Below are 22,360 nucleotides of genomic sequence, written 5' to 3'. Positions count from 1 at the left end.
TTAATTTGACTGAAAAAGCGCTACTAGTTGGGGGCTTGGGGGACGTGGGTCTCCCCCCCTCCCCTCCCCGAGCTCTGCTTTCTGTAAGTGCCTCTGGAGCTTGCTCCATGTAGTGTACCGGGGGTCCAGTAACACTTTAGTGAAGACGTATGTTAATGCTGAGTGAGCAGAAGCTAACAGACTCGCAGAGCAACCTTGGCAGCTCGCCCCATTTTTCAGATTTCAATGTACCTACAAAAACTTAAAAACCCAGAAGAAAGCCCTCTCTACATTTTGGCCTAGAGCAAATTCTGGTGTAAGTAGTTCATCAAGACACACTCTCTTTAGCTCCTTAAACACACAGCTAGATCAAAATAAAGTATGAAGAGCATAAAGTAACTCACAGACATCGTTTATTAACACTGAGGCCTGCTGCAGGAAGAAAGTGACCTAGTAAATATCTCCCTGAGTAGTAAAATAGCTGCTGTAAGGAGTTATAAGAACTTTTGTGAGCTGTAATTCCCTAAGGAAAAAAAAAAAAAAAAGAGGTTTTTACAATCTTTCATCTCTGCTTGAAAGCAGAAATAAAAAGCCTGCTCCTAAACTACTAGGTGCTTGTGAGCAGCCTGCTAATAATGTCATCTTCTGTCTGGTCTTAAGGAAAAGAAGAGATATGGAAAGAAAACAAACTCACAAACAGCGCTGGTCAGCTTTATGAGTGCTACAACTTCAAAGACTGGAAGAAACGCTCCCCAGACTGGCTATTTTGAGGATCAAGAGTTCAGGAGCTTTAAAGGACCTTTATTAGAGAAAACCCTGCATGAGAAACTAACAGTTCCTGATGATACTGCAAATGGATATCTTGCACTGGCAGTCCTGCATGTAACAAACCTACTCTCATTCTGAGGAAAAGTCAACAGTATGAGCCTACTTAGTTTTTGCTTGTCTATATTGTATTTTAACCAAGCATATTTTACACAAGGCTGCAGTGTGGTGATGTGTGCGAATACCATCCATCCCCTTTTTACTGCTGACTAAACTGAGATGGAGGGGAAGTGCAGCCAAAATTTTCATAACCAATCTTAGGTTTGGGATCCTTCCATCTGGGTTGCTGAGTGTGAGATACACAGACATGTCTATCAGGGCACTCCAAATCAGCGTGATGGAAGATTTGGAGGGTACTGCCCTGTCCTGAGTGGATGCTCTATGTAGAAAGGAGGAAAGAATTGCAGAATGTTATGGGGAAACAGATTTCGTAATCCAAGTGGACTCCTCATTAAAATGTCCATTCTCTGTTTTGAAAATGAGCAGAACTGTGGCAGTTTAGCCCTTTTGGTTTGCTTTTTTATTCTTGCAAAGTGTAATGCATTAGTTTTACGTTGCACATGCAGTACTTTTGGCAGTGTGAGAATAATGCAGATGTGTAAGTTCCTTAGAAGCTCTGTTATCTTTATCAACATTGAGCAGAAAAACCAAGGCAGAACATTTATGCTGAACTATGTCCAATTAAATGTATTCTTGCTTATCCTCTCTCTGTACCCATTTTTTTTCCCCATGGCAACTGCTGATCTGAGTTTAGCTGCACAGTGTCTAAGAAAGTTTACAGCAAATGTTCTAGCAATCAGAAATGTGATCATCCTCAAAGGATTTAGGACAGTAAAGGGAATGCATATCAAAAGAAAAGCTAGAATGATTTCTCCATTTGCTCCACAAACAGCAAAATACGCTAAAAAGAAATGCAGCAGATTGTGTGCTAGATGCCAGCACTGCGCTTGCAAATAATGAGTTAACCACTAAGTTGACCGAAATAAATGTGCATTTTTTTTTCTTTTGCGGACAACTGAGACTCTAACAAGAACCACGTCTGTAATAAAAGTTATGATGTCTCTAGCAGGAACTGGTAGTGCAAATCAAACATACCATTAGCTTGTCAGGCTCAGCCAAGTGAAATAACAAGCAGCTGGGTAGTGCTGTACACTGAAATGGAAAACTGTTGCCCCTTAACAGAAGATTTCCTCAGAGAAAATTAAGCATGAGGGGCAGCGACAGACCTGGTTATTCATGAGCACGGTGTCATGCGGAGGTCAGTGGAAGGACCTTACTTAAACCATCATTCTGGTTCAGGAAATGCTGCCTGACTCCTGAAGTTAGCAGAGCAAACTCTCCCCAACACCTCGATGAGTAAATCAGGGTAGTGGGGAAGTGCCTGGCACCAGGCAAAACGGAGAAGGAAGGTGCAACATGCGATTTCCCATCTGACTGGCCATGCTTGGCCATGAGACCCAAGTGCTTTCAGCTCTGAGGAGATGGAGGGGAGGACGGAGTGTGCCTGGGTAAGGGGGGAAAGGGGATCTCTTCTTGTTTCTAAGGGTACTGAATAATAAACCTGGAAAGTGAAATGTTTCCCTGTGGCAGACGGGGAATTGGATGCAGACTGCGCTGGGCTAGATGAGTTTTTGTACTTTGGGCTTTCAGTTAAACCCAAGCTGTTTGTGTTGTTGCATGCTCTTTTACAAGCTTTTGGCTGATGGAGCCTGGGTGGCAGAGTGGAAAATTGTTTGGGAGGTTTGTGTAGCCGTGTGTGTGTTCTGCGGCCCCAAAGCCAGACATTGTTTATTGAGTCCTGCAAGGGATCCTGGTAATCGCAGCTGATTTGCAAAAGCATATCTGTTGCCCATGTGTATCAATTAGATTGCAGTATTTGTGTACAAATCACAGTCTTGATATTGATCCCGCAGCTCGCGGCCAGCTGAGAGCATTTTTACGCTTGTCTGGAGGGAGGTACCGCTATTAAGCCATGGTACTCCATTTCCATAAATTTCTGCTGCCCCTGCAAAGGTGCACCCAGCTTTCAAATGCAGGTCCATGTCTAGCAGCTCCCTCCCGTTGAATTCCAGCCCATGAAATGTCCACAGACATCTCCATCACAGCCACCTGCCAGACCCACCGAGATCCTCAGCTCCTTGCCTGGGTCATGAAAGCCCCGTATCCATTTTTGGGCCAGCGGTCTGTACAGGAGAAGGTTGGGCTGCATTTCCCAGAAGCCAGCTCTTGAAAGAGGGAGTTTTAAAGGAGATAAATTTGTTTTTTATGGCTCCGAGTGCTGTCGGTTCCCATCCTTTTCTCAATGCTGGAATATGCCCAAGTCTGAATAGAAAATGAAGGAAACAGCATTTTGACCAAAAAGCTTTCTTTTCACAGAGCAATTCTAAACCACTTCCATGTGCCCGTGGCACATGTAGGCACTGCTTCCACCGGCGACATGTCTAATCCAATCCCAAGGGAGTGTAACAGCATCTCTCCTGAAGAGGAACTGCCAGGCCATTTCTGGGTCGGCAAAGGTCCCCCCAGTTACTGCCAGGCACTCCAGCTCTCAGTCTCCTGGGGGGCGATACATGCTTCGCAGGCTCAGCCCCGACTGACACTGCCCAGGGCAATTTTCAATGTCCAAATTTTCAGAATAAAATCTGGAGTGTAAAAGGCATGGCAAGCTTTTGCCCAGCTCTAATAACTAGAATTGGTTAGAAAAGTGCTACAAGTATATTGCAAAAGAAAATCTCCAAATGCTTTTCTTTGCAACTCTTTCCATATTATTTTTTATTTAAAAATACAGTTGTGTTAATTTTTTCATTCAGTAACATCCCTCTTCCCTTCATTTTTCCCTGCCTCGGAAAAAAGGGAAAAAAAGGAGGGAGGAAGAAAAGAGGGTTGCTGGGATGATAATGACTTGAAATGTTTTTCTTGAAAAGTTAAAACATTTTGGAAAGAAATTTTCCACATTTCTTCTTGCTTTTGAAAGATCCTTTTTAAGAAAAATGCTTTAAACTCCAAGTATTGGCTAACTTTATAAACAAAATTCTTTCCCTGTTTTATTAAGGGAAGTAAACAAAGCACAAGTGATGGCTGAAGCAACAGTTTCCAAGATGATTGACACACGGGAACTTTTATCTTTTCAACTATAAACTTTGATTGGTTTTCGTCCCCCCTGCCTCACTTCCTCCTTTCCTCTTTCTAAAAATTATTGCCCTTCTGTTTGTTTTAATGGTGTTTATGTAATGTCATAAATATTCTTGTTTAGAACTGTAATTATTCCCTACGATTAATTCTGTTCATTCTGAGAGGTTGTGCAAGTTTTTCACTGGAGGGTATGTCTTTTATGTTCATGCGTTTCTCTGTGTAAAATGCAATGTGTCCATTACTAAAGCTGTGCCTGGGAAGGCAGGGTTAACGCTTTTCCTTTTTCCTGTGGCAATGTTTGGAAGCATTTTTGTGGAGTGTTAGTATCATTCCTTTTCGGGTTGGGATTAAGGTAATTGACAGGGCGTTGGGCCAGGGGTCCTTTAGCTGTCCAGCCTCGGCTGCATGGGGTGGAAGCATGCCATGGCCAAAGTCACTTCCTTTCTCTTTCTTTTATATCCCATTAGTCTGCCTGTGTTTTCGATTTCAGAGGAATTCCTATAAATACATCAACTGTAGCTGCTAATTGTGGGTAAAACATCAACTATGTGGAGGCGGTGGGAGTTTTCCCAAGATAAGGGCTACGGGACTCAGCCCTCTGTATTCTCCGAAATGTATTTGCAGTACGTGGAGATAATGATCAGCATTTTTGTGACAACTGTTCTGTGTTACGTTAGGGCAAACAGTTGAAATCAGACCTTAAATAACAGGCTGAGTCCCATCCAAGACTGCAGAGGTGACTGACAGTGCATAAAGGCCAGATGCGTGTACATGGTGCCCAGCACGTTTACCTTTGGTGTTGTGCCTCACGTAACGAGTTAAAAGAAGATGGACAGCAAGACTTTCATGCCCCAGAGCAAAGGAAAAAAGCTTGGAGGAAACGAGTAAAAGTTATACTGTAGAGAATGTATAGAATATATACTCAAAATACACAGCTTGTCTGCTTCAGTGTATTTCAGGCATATTTTTACATGGTATCATGTTTTCCTAATGTCTTAGCAGCTTGAAAAGCCTAATCTTCTGGAAATGTTTGGCTGTCTTCCTCTTAGATGGTTTCGCAAGCAATCCTGTTAATGCCCAGATGAATTGACTGTGATTATTCAGCATAAAATGAAAGAAGTTATGTACTATTTGGGGAACTTGTAGAATTTAATTTTTGTTCAACTCATTTGCAGAAGCCCTCTAGGCAGCTTCTAGTGCCGTCTGGCGAAGGTTTGTAGCAGGGGATCAGCATGCTGTTGTTTAACACCCGAAGGAGAAATAGGCTGAAAGCACAGGGCCCTGTTTTTGGCACTGCAGGAGGCCCGCAGGCACCCCTCGGTCCCCAGAGAAAACCCACTTGATGCCATGGGGATCCTGCGGTCATGGAGGGGGTCAGCCGGGCTGGAGGGGAGAGGACAACCTGGCAGCTGCAGAAAGGAGAGAGCGTTGGACACAGCTCTCGCTAAGCCAGACCATGTTTTTGCCATGCTCATTCAGTTATATCTGTATCTAAAAAAGAGAAGAATGAAAAAGTGACTAGAAATGCACTTTAAATAAAACAGTCTATAAAAACAGGCAGGAAACCATTGGGAGACTTCAGTGGAAAATCCCAGAGGAGGCAGGTGTCCCCACACACTCCCTTTCCAGGCCTCGTCACAGAGCCGGGGATCTCATTAGGTCATGTTTACCGAAGGCGCTTGTTTTCTGTCTTCTGAGTCAGCCAGCAACAGGACATGGGGAGGACAAAGCCTGTCCAAAGTGACCACCGATGGAGCCAGCCCTATTCATGGATTAGGGCTGCCATGGAAACTTGGTTTGCAGAGCTCACCACCGCAAACATGGAATGAATGGCCAGGTCAGCACCCGAGATTAAAGGGGAGGGAAGGAGGGGGTTGAGCAACTGTTTGCTGAACTCATTTCAGGAGCTTTCTCGGAATAGTCCAATATTCCAAAAATTGGAATGAAGAGTTTTTTGTTAAAACCGGAGCGAGGATTCCCCTTGTTTGAGAAAAGGGTTGTGTCCTTTGGATGCATCCAGCGAAGGACAGCAGGAGAGCTTAGCTAAGTATTGATTTAACTTCAGAATGACCTTAAAAGACCTAAAAGAGGTTTAATGATCAGCCATATGCTGAAAACGAATCCCAGAGGGCTTATCATTTAATGTAATGATTTACACAACGTGTTATCAGCCACTAGATTAGGACTTCTACTTGTGATTCTGATTTTGATCATTGTGAAACAAAACTCATATCCAGGTTTTGACTGTACTGATCTATTGGCTACCTAAGCCTAGATGTGTTAAAAGCAAGATGGACTGTTTCACCACCTGGAAAATAAAACTTCTCTTACAACCTCAAAGAATGAAGTTTGCAGCAAAGTATATTTTAACAAGCACCTCCGCTTCTCTTTTTTTTTTTTTTTTAATATCTGAAATGATATATTTTTTCCCTCCAAGTCCCATAGCTGGGGGATAGCCTGTGATTTGGGAGACCTAGATTTACATACTACTCTCTTACAGTCTTCCTTATGACCTAGAACAAGTTCCTCTGTCACAGGAGTTCAGAAAAATGTAGGTGTGCTCTCTGCAGCCTGGCAGTATCTACCCCATGGACTACCTGCATGTTGTGAAATGCTCAGCTGGAATCTGGGCACCTGGGAGCCAGCTCTGCTCTGAAACCTAGCACAGATGCATGGAAAATACCATAAAAGCCAGAAGTGCAATTCATCGCCTCAAACTTTAGACCTGGAGGGAGCAGAGATGGCTAATGTGGTTTTATTAATTTCTTGCTTAAACCATTGCTCTTAGATGCAGCTGTGAACGGCACTCAGTCAGGTTAGAGGAAAAAGCTAGTACATGAAAGTCTGGGAGATAGCTGCAGTGCTCTGGTAGGTGTACCTTCCTAGTTGGATACTGAATGTTATTCCTTGACTGTGTTTTTCAGCCAACTGGGCACCCATTTTGGAGAACTTTTGTTTAAAACTTATGTCCTTAGCAAGAGAAATGTCAGAAAACTCGTTACTAAACTCAAAATTGAGCCCACGGATACTTTTCCAGACAGTAAAATATTTTCTCTCTCGGCTGAAGAGACTGTGGTTTGACATTCTTCGCTCTTCACAAATCCAAGTTAACCAGTTCTTTTTATCAGAGTTACTCCTATTTGCTATGAGGCAGTTGCTTAATACTTGTATTAACTATCTTGCTGAGGTTATACTGGTTGGTCATTCCCCAAATTTTCCATTTCTGCATAAGATAGCGTGTCAACCTTTCTCTAGTGCTCTGGGGCCTCATAAAACCTCATGAGTTTCTAATGGCTCAGCAGTTGTCCTGGGTAAGCTGAAAACTGAATTTCCTCATTCCTTCCTTGTGCTGGTCTTATGCAGAGAAGTTTGAGTGTTTAAAACTCTGCTGAATGAAAAAACTCAAGTAGGGGAGAAGTGCTGGAAATCAAGCAAAGCCAATGCAAAAACCTTCACAGTCTTTATTGGAAGGGACACCTGGAATGGTGGGCATAAAGCTGAAGAGGGACAGATTGTGGGTTATGTAAAACTAGGCACTAGCAGTAAACGCAAGAAAACATCCAACTCTCATACAACACCCTCTAAATTATCTGTTTGCAGCAGCACACTACAGGAATATGAACTAAAAGAAGAGAAACTGCAAAAGTTTGATCTCCTAATGTTAATATTGGAGCACCTGCAGTCATCTATGGAAATGCAGATTTTTAAGTTCTGCGTGGGCACGCTCATCTCTACAGAGCTGCCACGGGATCTTGCTTCACACATGCACATGCAAACCTCAGCCACCCTTGTTGCTCTGATTCCTCTGGGAGAAGTGACCTGAACATTTGTTTTCTTTCTCAGCCTGTGGCTCAATATCTAAAAGTCCACATGCGTGTGCATCTGGCTCACTCTGGCTGGGATGCCTCAAAGCTGCCTTTTCTGCTTATAGAAATGTTAATAGTTTCTTGCTAAATATGCTAAAGAGGTTCCTTAGATCCTCATTTACACGTTTTGTATTATCTGTGTTTTTGTTTTTCATGGTTTATTCTTCCCTCCCACAACTTGCCACTATCCCCTTCATTAACCCGCCTAACTGAAAGCTGACGTTTTCTGATTTATTGTTCCAAGTCCTCTTAAAGTAGCCAGTCAGAAGAATAGCTGTGCCCCTGTTTGGTTAAAGGAAGATATCTAATACCAAATTTTGTCTTTCCTGTGCTTAAAAATATTTTTTCCTCCGCTCTCAGTAAGAGATGAAAAGATGACCCTACAGAGCAGAAGTCTCCATTAAATCAGCCAGTGGAGAGGAGGCAGGCTGGGTTTTTCATTTGAGTTTATTTTGTTTTGTGCTTAAATCTATTTTGTTAACCCATGTTGGAAAAAAAAAGGGGGGGAGTTGCTAAAAGAAGGGCAATTGCATCCTCCCACTGGAATTCAGCCTACAAGCTACCCTTTCTTTGGAGCTGGTTTGATTTCCCTTGGATTTTGCTTCTGCAGGCAGAGTGTTTTATCTGCCTTTTAGCCTCTGACCCAGAGGTGTGACCTTTTCACTTTTATCTCTTTTGGAGTAAGCCTGGGCCCTGTCAAAGTTCCCCGAGAGACTAATGGTAAGTGTGGAGCAAGAAGGGTCATTTCTGACAGTAAAGAGGACAGAGCGCTGTGGTGGGTGATGGTGAGGTGCCCCCAGGCTGCTCTCTGCGACAGGTACCTGCAGTTGTGCAGCCACAGCAGCCGTCTCTGCCGGCACCCCTGATGGAGCAGCAATGACGACCTGACTTCAGGCAACCGAGGGCTAATCCCTCCTAAACCTCTCTTTGCCTCCCACCCTAGCCATGCAGCAGCCATAAATAAAGGCATAATCAGTTTCAGGAGAGATGCTTGCTTATCGCCTTTTGTTTAAAGCAGACAGATTTAGTCCTGGTATAAAACGGCTCATGGAAATAATATTCAGCTGTTACTATTAGCCTTTATGCTTTTTAACTCTCCCTTCTTTCTATAGAGAAGTCTTTTCTGTGTCCTTGAATGCAAGAAGCATTGAGCTTTAAAAATGTATGTTCAGTTCTTGTATTTCACAGATCCACAAAACCTGGGTTCTGGGATGCCTTACAGCAGCAATGTCAGCAACAGCGTTTCTCAAACTGCTCGAAAAGGAGAGGGAAAATCAGCACAAGAAAAATGTATTTGTGACGCAGAGCTGCCTGGGAGGTCTCCTACCAGGATGTTCCTAACGCTGGAGCAGGAAGAGAAGCTGCATAAGTGACGTGATCGAGTTTCCTCTTCGTGGTGCTGGTATCTGTTTCAGAGCCTCGGCAGTGACTGCTGTGACGGGTCCCGCTCGTCCTGCTTGAGCATGGAGGGACAGCAACCGTGCAGGAGCTGCAGAGGCTCACCCTGCCTCAGGCTGCTTCGTGGTGCATCTGTACGTATGGAACAAGCACTCCTTCAGGCTGCTCTATTTCCTGACCTCAGCGGAGAAGAGGGAAAGGAAAAGGCGAATAACAGCTACAAGCTGTGGGATTCCCTCCTTCTGTTTTGGAAAAGGAAGTGCAGAAGGGAGTCAGAGAGCCAGGGAAAATGAGTGAGGTGGTTTTTGTGCTTTTGATTCAAAGCCTGCAGTCTGCCTGCGTGCTTCCACTTGGTTCCAGTGGGTGTGAGATTGGACCAGAACTTGTTTTGTAAAAAGGGGAGCGAGGGGTGTGCAGAAAATTCCATTACAAGAGAAGGTCTTGCATCACAGGGAAACCTTTCTACCACACATTGTGAGGAACAAAGTCCGGCTGGAGATCCCCATTGCAGGGAAGTGTGGGGAGGTGACGTATTCTGGTAGGGAAAGGGAGAGTTTTCAAATATTCGGTTTTTATTAAAAAAATTCCCACAGAAATTTTCTGTGGAAAGGAAGGATTTATCACAGAAATTCCCCACAAAGAATACAGCTGCTCTCTATAAAAACCTTTCCAGTTTTAAATAGAAACATTTCCATCTAGCTTATCCTAGAGGTGACGGCTCTGACCCTCAGGTAGCCTCCGGAGGGTGATGCGGATCACGAGTGCCATCCTTATAGACATGGCTGGATATAGCTACAAAAGGGGGCATAGCATGTGTTCAATATCCTGTAAGAAACACAAGATAACAAAGATTAGGGAGTCCTTCCCTCTCCAGCTCTCTTGTGCCCAAAAGCCACTTTGTGCATGTGCAGTAGCTCTAATGAACCAGAGCCCATCAGAGTAAAACCAATCACCCGTTAATAACACAGCCCAACAAAACCAAGATGCTTTTCTAGAAACAATGCTTTTGCTCTTTTCTACAGCACAAATGCTCCTAAGCATGAAGATGGCTTGTACGCTCTAACGCACATGGCTCATTTCTTCATTATATTTCCAGCATGTGTGCTTTGGTGGAATCCACTCATCTGCAACATCTCTGCTCTCCCCACAGACCAGCCCACTGCATGTTGGAGGCTGGTGCTCATGCCAGCTTCCATTGTGTGCCACATCAGTGGAACATGAATCATGGCTGGTGTTTGGGCTTTCCAGATGAAGTTTCAGATTTCCAGCTCTTCTCTTCTTTGATTGTGACAGTGCTCTTATTTACCTTGCTGTTTTTTACTAAAAAAAAAATAGATGTTAAGGCAGAAAAAAGAAAAGTTCACCCAGAAATGAACCATGAATGTCCACCTCCCAGTTGTACAGAAAATCCATTCTGCATTTATTTCCTAAAATAACTTTTTTGAAGAACCTTTTTTTTTGCCTGGGAGATTAAAAAAAAAGCTTATTGGAACTCGTGGGTCGAGAATTCATTTGATTCACATTGATGGTCTACTTCAGGCTAATGGCTGAACTTGGCTTTAAAAAACCACTGCATTATTGTAAGGAGTTTGTCTTGCATTAAATGTAAATAGCCTTTCAATGGTCATGATTCATTGTGATAAGTCATCATAAACCGGTGTAAAGAATAATATCAAACAATAAAAATGATAGTTTGCTACTGTGGTGGATCCTTATATTTTCAAATGTCTAATGTCGATTTTATCAGGTCTTTCCTGGAAGCAAAAAATCTTCTCAACCTCCCATGGAAGCTGCTCTACAGGACTGGAGCCAGCTGCACTATACAATCTCTCCTTCTACTTCTTGTATCTTCCTTTCTTGAAACTTTCAGCTGCCACCAGATGACAGTAACTTCTGACAAAAACTCTAGTGCCACTTCCTCAGGGTAGGATGCGAAGCTGGGTATCTTTTGCTGTTCTCTAGCTGTACATGCATATCTTTATGATGGGCTGACCCCCAAGCCCACAAACCCACAATACCCCCTCCTTCCCCACCAAGTAATTTATTAGAAGTAATGACTCCTGAAAACAAAAGTCTCCCATGTATCAGACAAAAGTGGAGAAGGGTACGGTTTGGGTCTAGAAAAGCCTGGGTACAACTCTTAGCTTTGCCACATAACTTCTCTGCAAGTAATTATGCTTCTTTGCACCCCACACATAAAATGGAGATATAAAAATGGTCAGTCACAAAAGTTGTCTCAAGTCTTGCCTCAAAACTTGCCAGGTCTCTAAACTGTCATGGTTTGTTTACCCTCTGATTTTCAGCCTGTGAGATAGGAGAATTTGAGCCATTTTCAATCTTTTTTCTGAAATCACTTAGTTAAAAAGATCTCGGGCAACAGGGTTTTGGCAAAACAGGATCACACAATGAAATTCCCAAAGTTGGCTCTTGGGGCATCTCTGCCCAGCTTCAGGCTTTAAGCTTGACACGTTATACCTGACAGTGATGTTAGCTGGGGTTTTGATTTTGGAGGCATTTTTATATGAAGACAGCCAGAACGCAGACTCTGTTATGCATGCATGAAAGTGCTTAGTTGGGATGTTATACTTCATTTGGGCATATACCTGTTACCTGTTGGGATAATGGCTTTAGTTGATGCCCACTGCCTCTTCACCAATAGACTTTATTTATAGCAGTGCACTGGTGAATGGTGAATTTCTTAAAGCAGAGAGGCTCCTCAGATCTGTACTTGTTCCAACCTTGTCAGAGGCAAATATTCCAACATCACATGCGTTTTTGCAATCCCCATTGCAGACATTTAATTGCAGGATGATTCAGGGCACTCTAAGCAGCCAAATTTCCCTGTACAGTCAAAGAGGAGCAGTCTCTCCAAGGGTGTTTCAAAGCACGGCTATTGGCTGCCAAGTGCTAGACAGTATGACTGTCTCTGTCCCAAATAATTCAGCCTCTCACAAGAAAATCATGAATCAGGCTGAAAAATTGCAGGACTTCTTAAAAACAGAAAGGGTAATTTTGTTTGCTTTTCTAAGTGCACTTGTGTCAGGTTTTCAGGCTGTTCCTCTCCAGTCTATGATGCCAACACATTTACTATGTGATTGAGCTCTATGGGGGCTCTTGGTTCCTGACTCTGGGCCTCCTGCAGTAAAAAAAGTAACATATAAAAACAGAAAATCTCAAAAAGCAGCTGATGGAGAGGCCTTCTTGCTTTCCTGCAGGCTGTTCACCTGGCAGCTTGGCCATGGCACCAATGGACAAGGACCTCTGGTTCGGAGTCCCTCAGGGGGCAACAAGCAGGGACCATGGGGTTTGGGTCTCCTTGGGGCCATGTTCCCAAAGTTGATATGAAACAGGATTTTTTTTCATGGAATGGAGGAGAATCTAATTCCTTTCCAGCTTCAAAGGGATACTACAGGGCTGGATCCTGCAGCGCTCCGTGCACAGAGCTGGATCCTGCAGCGCTCTGTGCACAGATGAGGTGGGATCCAAGTATCTGACACACGCAGAGAACAGTGTCAAATTCGGTCTTAGCTTATTGTAATTACAGATTTTCAGCTGCAGTGAGCGCACTATTGCCTTGTTCTTCCTCAAGGCAGGTTTCTGTTCAATTATGCCAACCACCGCTTGAGGATTGCACATTGATTTTCCAATCCTGTCCTTGGAAATTTGGTGTCACGGCTTTGATAATACTAGTTTGCAATGTTGACTCTTTTATGCCTTATATTATCTTCTCTTGATGATATTCAGTGTGGTTATTAGCACATGAAGACTGTACTTCCTGGGATACACAGTGATTTCAGGCAAGCAAAGGGAAAAAAAGTGAAAAAAGTGGTTCTGGAAATATTCATTCTGTTGCCTGAATGTAAAAGGTAGCAAGAGGCACATGAAAATTTTCATTAGCTTGTGGGAGGGACACAAAGGCTTGGGTTATAAGGACCTATTATTATTTCAGATTACATAAGGCTAAAGAGAAATCCTTTATGAGACTTTTAGGATGCGGTCATCTGTTCCCTCCCCAAGCTACAAGCTCTCTGTCTCCCTCTTTGATGTGAGTAGTTCTATAAACTGGCTTCTGTAATTCCCATCAAACCTCCTTATAATATTGTTCATTCTAATAATGCCACTGATAACACTAAAACCAGCCAGTTCCCTAGGATACAGTGCAATAAATGTTTTATATAGTATCCTCCCTATAAAGTATGCTGAAGAAAACTTGACAATGAGAAGTGGAGTAGACGGGAAAACTTGGGGTAACATAACTTTCATGTGGGCAGTGGGAGAAAGTTTTGTATATTATAGAAAGGTTAAATATAGGCTGAGTCAAGACAAAGAGAGTGAACTGTGGTAGAAGTGGGAGATGCGCAATGAGAAATGGTTCTTTTTCTGACAAGCAGAGAAATGGAGAATATATTTTGAGATTCAGAAAGGTGATAACTGAAGAAGCAAAAGAAGTAGTGAAAAAGCGTATCAAGGAACAGACATGGGGCAGAAGGACTGGAAAAATGTCAGTGTCTGGGGGCTCAGAAGATGAGGCAAGCCTAAGATTTTGAAAACTAAGGAGGACTTCGGCACTGGAAGGGAAACCACTGAACAAGAGCAAAATGTTCTGCTTCCAGCAGGCAGCACTCAGGCAGTGTACTGACCACTCCCCTCTTTCAGATACAGGATGATAAGAGCGTGTCTGAGCCCGTCTACATCAGGCAACTCACTGAACACACTAATGTGATGGATCTGATCTGGTTCATTTTAGATGGAGGAGGCTCAGGAGGCTCAAGACGAGATGAACCAGGTAGCATTCACTGGATGTAGGTGACTGCATTGTCATCATCTTAAAACTGGATCTTCTCTCCGTACAGGAGCTTCTAGCAGTTGCCTTGAAGAGCATTGATTGAGCAGTCCTCTTGGAGGAAAATGCAAGATCTTCTCAAACACACTTTCTTTTACTGCACTGAACACGAGGCTCAGTAGACATGGTTGTTGGCAATGTGCTGTAAGACAAAAGAAAAGGTGGCTATGAAAAGCTGTGGCATCTGGGAGCCTGTTTCCAAAGTGCAGGCAGCCTCTGAAGCCTGGCCTTATGGGGAAAAAGGCAATCTGAACATTTTACATCCCAGCAGCCTCTCTGCAGCAAACAGGCACAAGCCCATGAGGATTTAAATACAAATGTTTCTGATTTTGACCTGCCTCTAATTCCCTTTGATCCTTAAGACTAAACTTTGTTCTTCTCGTACATGTGTGGTGCTGGTACTTGTAGAACTGCTCTGTTCTGGAGGACTAAACACAGCAGCACTCAGGATGTGTCCTGGGCCTGTCCTTTATTTGATAAGGTACAAAAACATCCTGCTGCTTACTCTGTCAAGGGTTTGTTTCTCTGTGAAAATCCTTTTTCTTTATCCTTGGTTTATGATTGTCTGAGAAAATATTATAATGAGCACTGAAATGCTGAATGGGATTCTCCCTTGGGAAGGATGCTGCCACGCTGATGCTGCTGTCCCTGTGCCATGCCCTTCTCACACCCTGACTGCTTGATGTCAGGAAATCCTGGCTGAAAGGAGAGTCTAGTCCTCAGAACAAAACCTGAATCATGAAGTGCTCTTAATCTCATAGTAAATTTAATTTATATTTTCCTTTTGTCTCACTTAACTCCTGAGAATATTCAAGTAACCTCTGCCTCTAAACATTGGACATTTCCATTTTCATTCTAGCATCCCCATGTCAAAGACACAATTGAGCTTTCAAGGGAAATCTGAGAAACAGAAGCAAAAGAGGTAACAGGCTTCTGACGAGGTGATGGTGACAGCCCAACTGGCTTCAGTGCATTTGAGTCCTCCCTCTTGGGAATTTTTCCCACCTTCACATAAAGGGCCAGTATCTGTTACAGCCACACATGTCGGCTCTACAGATGCACCCTGTTGATTAGGTGAACTTTGTATACCTGATCTTGGTGGTGTTCAGAAGCCTAGACACAGACAAGATGTTCTTATTATTCATGCCTCCCCTACTCAGGTGCTGTGTGTTGCTACTGTAACTCAACCCCTGAAGATTTAGCAGTGAAGACCCCATCCTGTGTGCATACCACCAGCTGTAACACTGGTTATTGCAAGCTTCTCCATGGTTGCAATGGGGCTGCCTACAAAGGCAACCTCTGTGTGCTGGTTGGGCACACTTTAAAACAAAAATGCAGGGAGGATGGAGAATATGATAAATATTTTGAAGGATGCTGAAGCTTTTGAAAAGCTGAGGCTAATCATGCTTTCTAGCTGAAGGCATGGCTGCTTCTGTTGCAAAATGTTGAAATAGGATAAATTCAGTTATTAGATTGTCATGGTACTTGAATCATAATGCATTGATATATTCGGAAACAATCTGGAGAAACGGGCTGAGACTGAGACGACAATGTTCACTGATTGCATAATCTTAGAGAAAACAAGATAGTTGAACTTTGTAATCCTGACAAGTGGAAAGGTACGCACAGGAGGTTGGGTTCTGTAAATAACTGTATAAATAGATAGTGGAGCATAGCCAGCAGGTTGAAGAAAGTGAGGCTTCCCCTGTACTTACTAGACTACACCTGGAACACTGTGTCCAGTTTTGGGCCCCCAGTATAAGAAAGGCTTTGGTAACTGTGAGTCCACCTCCTGCTGAGGGCCACCACGATGGTGGCAGCTGGAGCAGTTACCCTGCAAGGAGAAGCTGGAGATCAGGTCTAGCCTGGAGAAGAGATGGCTTTGGGAGTCTTCCAATATCTCATGGCTTTAAGCAGGCTGCTGTGTTCAATGACCTCCCAAAATCCAACCTGAGCTCTTCTATTATTCTCTAATCCTTAGGAAAGTTAGTTGCAGTTTTATCTAAACATCAACTTCATGGATGGGAGCAATCATAAGAAGTAAACAGAACATTAGGAATTATTAGGAAGGAAGCAGAGAAAACACAGAAATTATCAACATCAAATAGTATAAATACAAGGTATGCCTGGATCATGAATGTCATGTGCAAACCTGTTTTCCCACCGATCAAAAAGGATGGAATAGAACTAGAAACTGTAGGTGGAATGGAAAGAAGGGTAATTAAAAGCTTGAACAAGAAACAGTAATTCAGCCAGGACTATTCTATTTGGAAAGAAGGTAACAGGGGAGGTATAATATAGTGAATAAAATCATTATCATGAGAACATGGAGAGAGAACCACGTGGCAGGTTCAAAACAGTCAAAGTGAACCATATCTGCATTGTAGATAGGATGTCTCAAGAAAGCAGCTGGCTTGCAACTGGATAGGAGAAAAAGACTGAATTTTATCCATGACACATTGTCAACATTTCCACGCAAGTTTTTCAGAAAATGAAGAAAATCTAAATAAGACTACATTACAGCAATACTGCTATTCAAATGGATCTGGGCAATGCATGTATTTAGCAGTTTACAGGTTTATTAAGTAATGGCTTCACCTTCACTTACTGTTAGTCATATACCTATTCCAGTACAGCTTTCTGGAAATAACAGGCTAAAATTTTATTCTATAAAAGTCAGAGGCTTTGCTACAGAACTCAGGACTAATTTATTACTGTATATAGCATATACCTATTTATATGTATATAGTGATGCACCTTCTAAAAGGTGTTTTGCGTTTACCTGGTATTGCTATGCGTGTATGGGGCAGTCAGGGTAGCTGGCCAAATGGTGTGTTAGCCTGTGGCCGTGCTTGCAGGCAAGGGCGCTGCAGTCCCTCCTGTTGCTGCTCTCTTTTCAGCTGTGCTCAATGTCATGGCTGCCAGATGGAGCTCACATGCCATCACTGGAAAAGCCAGTGGTGCACGTGGAGATGGCTGCGTGACACACATTTGCCCACACCATAAGCAAAGACATTCCCAGTCCCAGCAAATGTAAGCCTAAGTCCTTTGATTGCTACTGTTTTCCTGCTCTTTATTCATTTGCTCAGGGTTTTCTTTTTCTGTCCACACCGTATCAATTTTCAAGTCCACTTAAAATTTTGCATTTTCTTTTTTTTCTGAAGATTTCCACTTTATATAATTTAAAAATACTTCTGTGTGAGTTTACAGGCAAATTTTGTCTCTGTATTTTGGAGTAAGCAGATCAGACCCAGCACTGAAATTTAACTACCATCTTTTTTTTTTTCCCCTGGAATCCAGCTCAATTTTTCATGTAGTTACCCGGTATACAGTTCACATACTGATTGCATTTTGTTGAAAGTCTTATTAATATCTCTGATATTAACAGCCATAAGAACACCCATAAAAGAAAAAAAAACTGATCTGAGAGGGTTTCATGAAAACCTTTAGTTTCTGATCTATTTGGTTGCTCTTGTATGCCGAATGTTCCCGGTTTCATCCAGGACCAGGTTTAGATGGGTTTATAAAATAAGAATGTTTTATTACTCACACATTCCCATTTCTACAGACTGGATTTAATTCAGTCCCCTTTGGTGCTATGCCCAACATCAAAAAAACTCAATTTGAAGGTGGATTCTGCTTCTTAACTCAGGACTGGGAAACTTACGTTAAAGAAAAAAAAAACCCACACCATTATAACTAGACGTTTTAATTTTGTTCCACATCTTTAAAGTTCCTCTTCCAGGTTTGAATAGGTTCAGTCTCAGATATAGATGATCTTCTCATTATTACTGGAAACTTTGAAGCTGTTTATCCCCAGACAGAGAGCTGAAGGTAGGGAGTCTGCAAAATTTTCCACATAGCACAGGAATATGGGGAGAAAAGAATTCAGAAAGGAGACGCAGGGCCTTTCTCACGAACTTGAAATCCTGGCAAGCAGCTCCTTGAAGTTGTAATTGAAAATCAATCTGATATATAATTAAATTCTAGTCATCACATATGCACCAGCTAGTCTCTTCAGCTCTTAGCCAAGGCAGCGGAGGAGCAGGGCTATCGATCAGGGAGGGCTCCTGCGCCATCAGCAGCACTAAGTGGCTCCGCGCGGGGCTGGCCTGATGCACGACTGGCAGGCAGTGCCGCGCATCTCTGAGACTGGAGGACAAACAGCTGACTCCAGTGAAGGTGTCCAATATTCCCTAATCATTTAAGTGCATTGCACAGCGAGCCCGGACTAGTCCCACAGTCTCCGTGCTGCCATCAGTCTTTCCAATAAATGAGCTTTGAGCAGGCTCCGGAGAGAAAAGGAAAGAAGGCTGATCAATTCTTTCCAATATTAGGTTTTCATTTTAACTTCTCTCCCTCAACTGCTACTTGGGTTAGGTGCTCTGTAATTATATTCATCAAGGTCTGTCAACATAAATTGACAGCCCTGGTTTAAGGCCGTAACTCTAGTTTCTTTACTAAGTCAGACAACTAGCAGTGATCATTTCTTTAAAGAAGAGGAACTAGAATGGCTTTTCTCAAATTATTTATTGTTTTTAAAGCCAAGCCATGCAATCTATACATGGCCCTTGCTGATCTCCCTTTACTCCTGACAAAGAGAAAAATTATCTTGTCTGCTGCTCTAGATGCTTTTGATATTAGCATTAATATTAACTGACTTGTGTTCCTCTTCGATGCTACATTATTAATTTGTCTAGGTGTTTACAATGCCCTCATCGCTCTATGTGTTGAACCCTGCCAAAGTGTGCATGCTCACACACAGAAAACCTTGCTAACTCGGAAGTAAAATAGCATCAGTAAATATCACTCTTATACAGAACAGGACCATTATATATAAATGGAAAAGTCATCATGTCTAATGAAACTAATGGAATTCTTCAAAAATGTCACTAGATAGCTGGGCAGGGGGACTGATTGACATAATTTACTTGAGTTTCCAAAAAAGCCATTGATAAACACCCTTAAAAAGCCCCTAAGAAGGTAGGCATGAGACAGGGGGAGAAGAAATATCCCAAGCCAAACAGTAGCAAGAGCAGGGCTGAGAGCAAACCTTGTGAGCCCAGGCTGGTGGGTGGGGGCTGCAGGCACTAGCCTGTTTAGACACCTCCCAGTCCTAATTATAGTGCTGTTTTTCGTGCTTAAAACTTTAACTGTTCATGCAGAAATTTTCCCTGCTGGTCCCTGCCTCAAGATGGTTTGTTGTCTCTAAAAGAATTGTCTCTTCAAAACCAACCCAGCTTCTGTAGCAAGGGAATCGTGGAAAAAATGTATTCCTTTGCTACTTGAAAGAACGAGCAAACAAACTCCAAACCAGTAACTTTCTGTCTGAGACTCCAGTGCCCCCGGGCTGTGTCTGGTGTGTGCGGGATGGACCCCCATGCTGCAGTGGTACCCAGCCCCCCTGGACCTTTGCACCCTTCTTCACACGCATGCCCTGCCTTGGGCTGCCCTGCTCACAGCATCCCACCCCAGAAGTGATGCTGCCTGGTGTGGGGAAGCCCCCAAAAGCAGGAAAGACATTCAATGCAATGTGGTTGCTACTAAGACAGATATGATTCAGTGGAAGGACAAACTTATCCTCGTGTTGAGCATGACTCTGAAAGCAGTACAGGTCGTGGAGTCTAGCTGGGCAGCTGTGTGCAGAGAGAAGAAAAGTCCTTGTATGTGTCCCCGGGACAATGAAAGGATTCAGGAAAGGACAGCAATGACACACAGCAATTATTTTATTTGGGTGTTCTCCTTCTGCCGTGCATATAGCTGCTACACTGTGTCCTTGAACAACAGCCAAACCTGGACTTTTTCAGGACATTGGTCTCATGTGGGTTGTTGTGCTAATCCTCTGCCTTAGGAGGAGAGGCATGGGCTGCCCACTCCTCCTGCATTTTTGCTGTTGTCCCCATAATCATTTGCCTTCCCCTGTTTTCTTTTCCTGAGTTTCACCACTCTGCATCTCAGGGGCAGCTTTGTCTTTTTTTTTTTAGGGATGAGCTAAGCCCTGCCTTTAAAAGGATTGGTTAGGGACAAGTTAAGATGGCCAGGTAAGAGGAGAAATGACAGAAAAACAAGAGATGGGGACAGGAGGCCTAGATAGGAGTTGCTGGGACTGCAAATCAGGCAGACTGATGCTGCAATGGGGTCCTGGGAAGCAGAGCTGTGGTCAGCAGACGCTCGAGGAGACAGCCAGGGAAAAGGCAGCCTGGAGCAGAAGGGGTAAAGCCCCAGCTCAAGTGGGCTATGGCACATTTCCCTTGAGAAACAAAACAAAGATTGCTCAGCCTCATCATTCATCTGACATCCTCATGCAAACCACTGCACGCCCTGCCACTTTCCTCTTCTGTATTAGGGCTAATGGTTTGCCACTGCTGCTTCATTTTCTCAGGTGGCTAAAATCCACGTACGAAGTCCAGCTGTCACTGAGGACTGCAGCAGTGTCACAAGGATGCTGCCTACGGTTGTATTTTATTGCTTTTTCTAGAAGGTCTTTGCTGAAAAAAACAGCGTTAAGAAATATAGTGTAAAAATGCTACCTGCAGTATTAAATTGAATGTTTATGATGCATAATTCCTTCTTTGCATTGTGTTTTTGGGAAATGGAAAAGTTCACTTGTTTGTGCTGAGGTCAGTGAATAGTTTCTGCAAGAAAAAAGGTAAAAGGAAAACTGGAGCTATTTCATTTTGCCATGTTAAATATGAACTTGAAATGAAAGATTTCATTTCCCTACACTTTCTTATTAAATGAAGATCATAAGTATGCACAAGATGTTTTGATTTGGATTGAACAAAATGATCTCCTGGTGGGGGATAGCCCCATTTTCCAACTGGGAAGCTAAGACACAGTGGCTGAGGTCAGTGACTACTTGCTGAATTTGGACCACCTACCTGAGATGCCAGGACCTTGATTTTCTAGTATTTGGTATCAGACTGTACTATGTAGGTGCAAAGCACAGTTTGCATTGACTTGGTTCATGACTGAGAGCTTGGGAACTTCAACAAATCAGACCCTGAATCGCATCAGGCATCCAGGAAAAGGGACAACTCCCTGTTCCTCTTCAACATGCGTGATCGTGCTGAGAGCCTTGGGCTTCCTCTGATCACTGTCTCTGCGATGGAACACTACTCCTTTAAAAAAAAATCATGTTCACATTTCTAAACTAAAAATAAGGAACCTGAGGGCCTGATGCTGTGTAGTGCATTTTGCTATACAGTGAGGATCCCCCACAGGCAGCTGAAACACCATTCCTTTTTCTTCTCATTAAAACAATGAATTCCACTTGGGTTTGTGTAGGCTGCCTGGAAGGAAATGCACAGAGAAATAAGAATTTCTATTTTGACCCTTCCCAGCAAATTCAAGTCCTCCGTTACAAATTAAAAATGAGCCCAGGGGCTATGGAAATACCAAAGAAAAAGGGCTGTAAAATTGTTTTCCTTTAGAAGGAATAGAAGACCATATGCAAATTCTTGAGCATCCTGTAAGGCGCTCTTACATGCTCACTAGAAACAGGTCTTTCCTTTATATTCAGAAATAAGAACTTGTGTAACTACTTTGAGTTGGTTGGAACTGCTGTTTAATGTGCTTGGATAGGACTCACGTAGGGGCAGCGTGACTGGTTGGGCTCCAATATGATCGCAGAATCATAGAATAGTTTGGATTGGAAGGGACCTTTAAAGGTCATCTAGCCCAACCCCTGAGGATTTTGAGCAGTCTTTCAGATTAAGCGGTACCCACAGGTATGATTAGATTGGAAGCTCTCTGATGTAAAAAGCCATCATTTTGTCCTGTGGTTGCTGCGCACTCTTTCAGTATGGTGCCCATTCTTATATGTTGGTAATCATGTCTATAGCCATGTGGTTTGCTGTGATTCTCCCACTCTGCAGTCCAGGAAAACCCTGCACCGGTAGCTCCTTAGTGTGCACTTCACCATCACGAGTCCCTGGCCAGGTATCTTTTCCCCACTCCTGATATTTTTTTTCACTGCTGGCTATTTCTCTTTTTACAGAATATGATTTCCTCATGACAGAAGCCAGGCCTTTTGGAAATTTGCTATCAACTCTTGGCAGTCCTTAAAATGCTTAACTAATAAAATCATGGAACCTGGTGCTTTTCCCTTTCCAGTGAATGGGAACAAAATATGAATTACCTCTCTCTCAAATTCCTCTACCTGGCTCAGTCAAATTTTGTTCTGATGAACCTTAAAAACCTGGATTTGAACAGCGATATGTATGGTAGTTGCTCCATCTTTTCAGTGCAGCACAATTCCAGGTTTAAGTATAGCCTCTTCTGCCCTGCCCCAGCCCCATTTCTGTTTCCTTCAACT

The sequence above is a fragment of the Gavia stellata genome, chromosome 6, assembly GCF_030936135.1.
Source record: "Gavia stellata isolate bGavSte3 chromosome 6, bGavSte3.hap2, whole genome shotgun sequence".
NCBI lineage: Eukaryota > Metazoa > Chordata > Aves > Gaviiformes > Gaviidae > Gavia > Gavia stellata.
Note: the sequence above shows the minus strand (reverse complement) of the source record.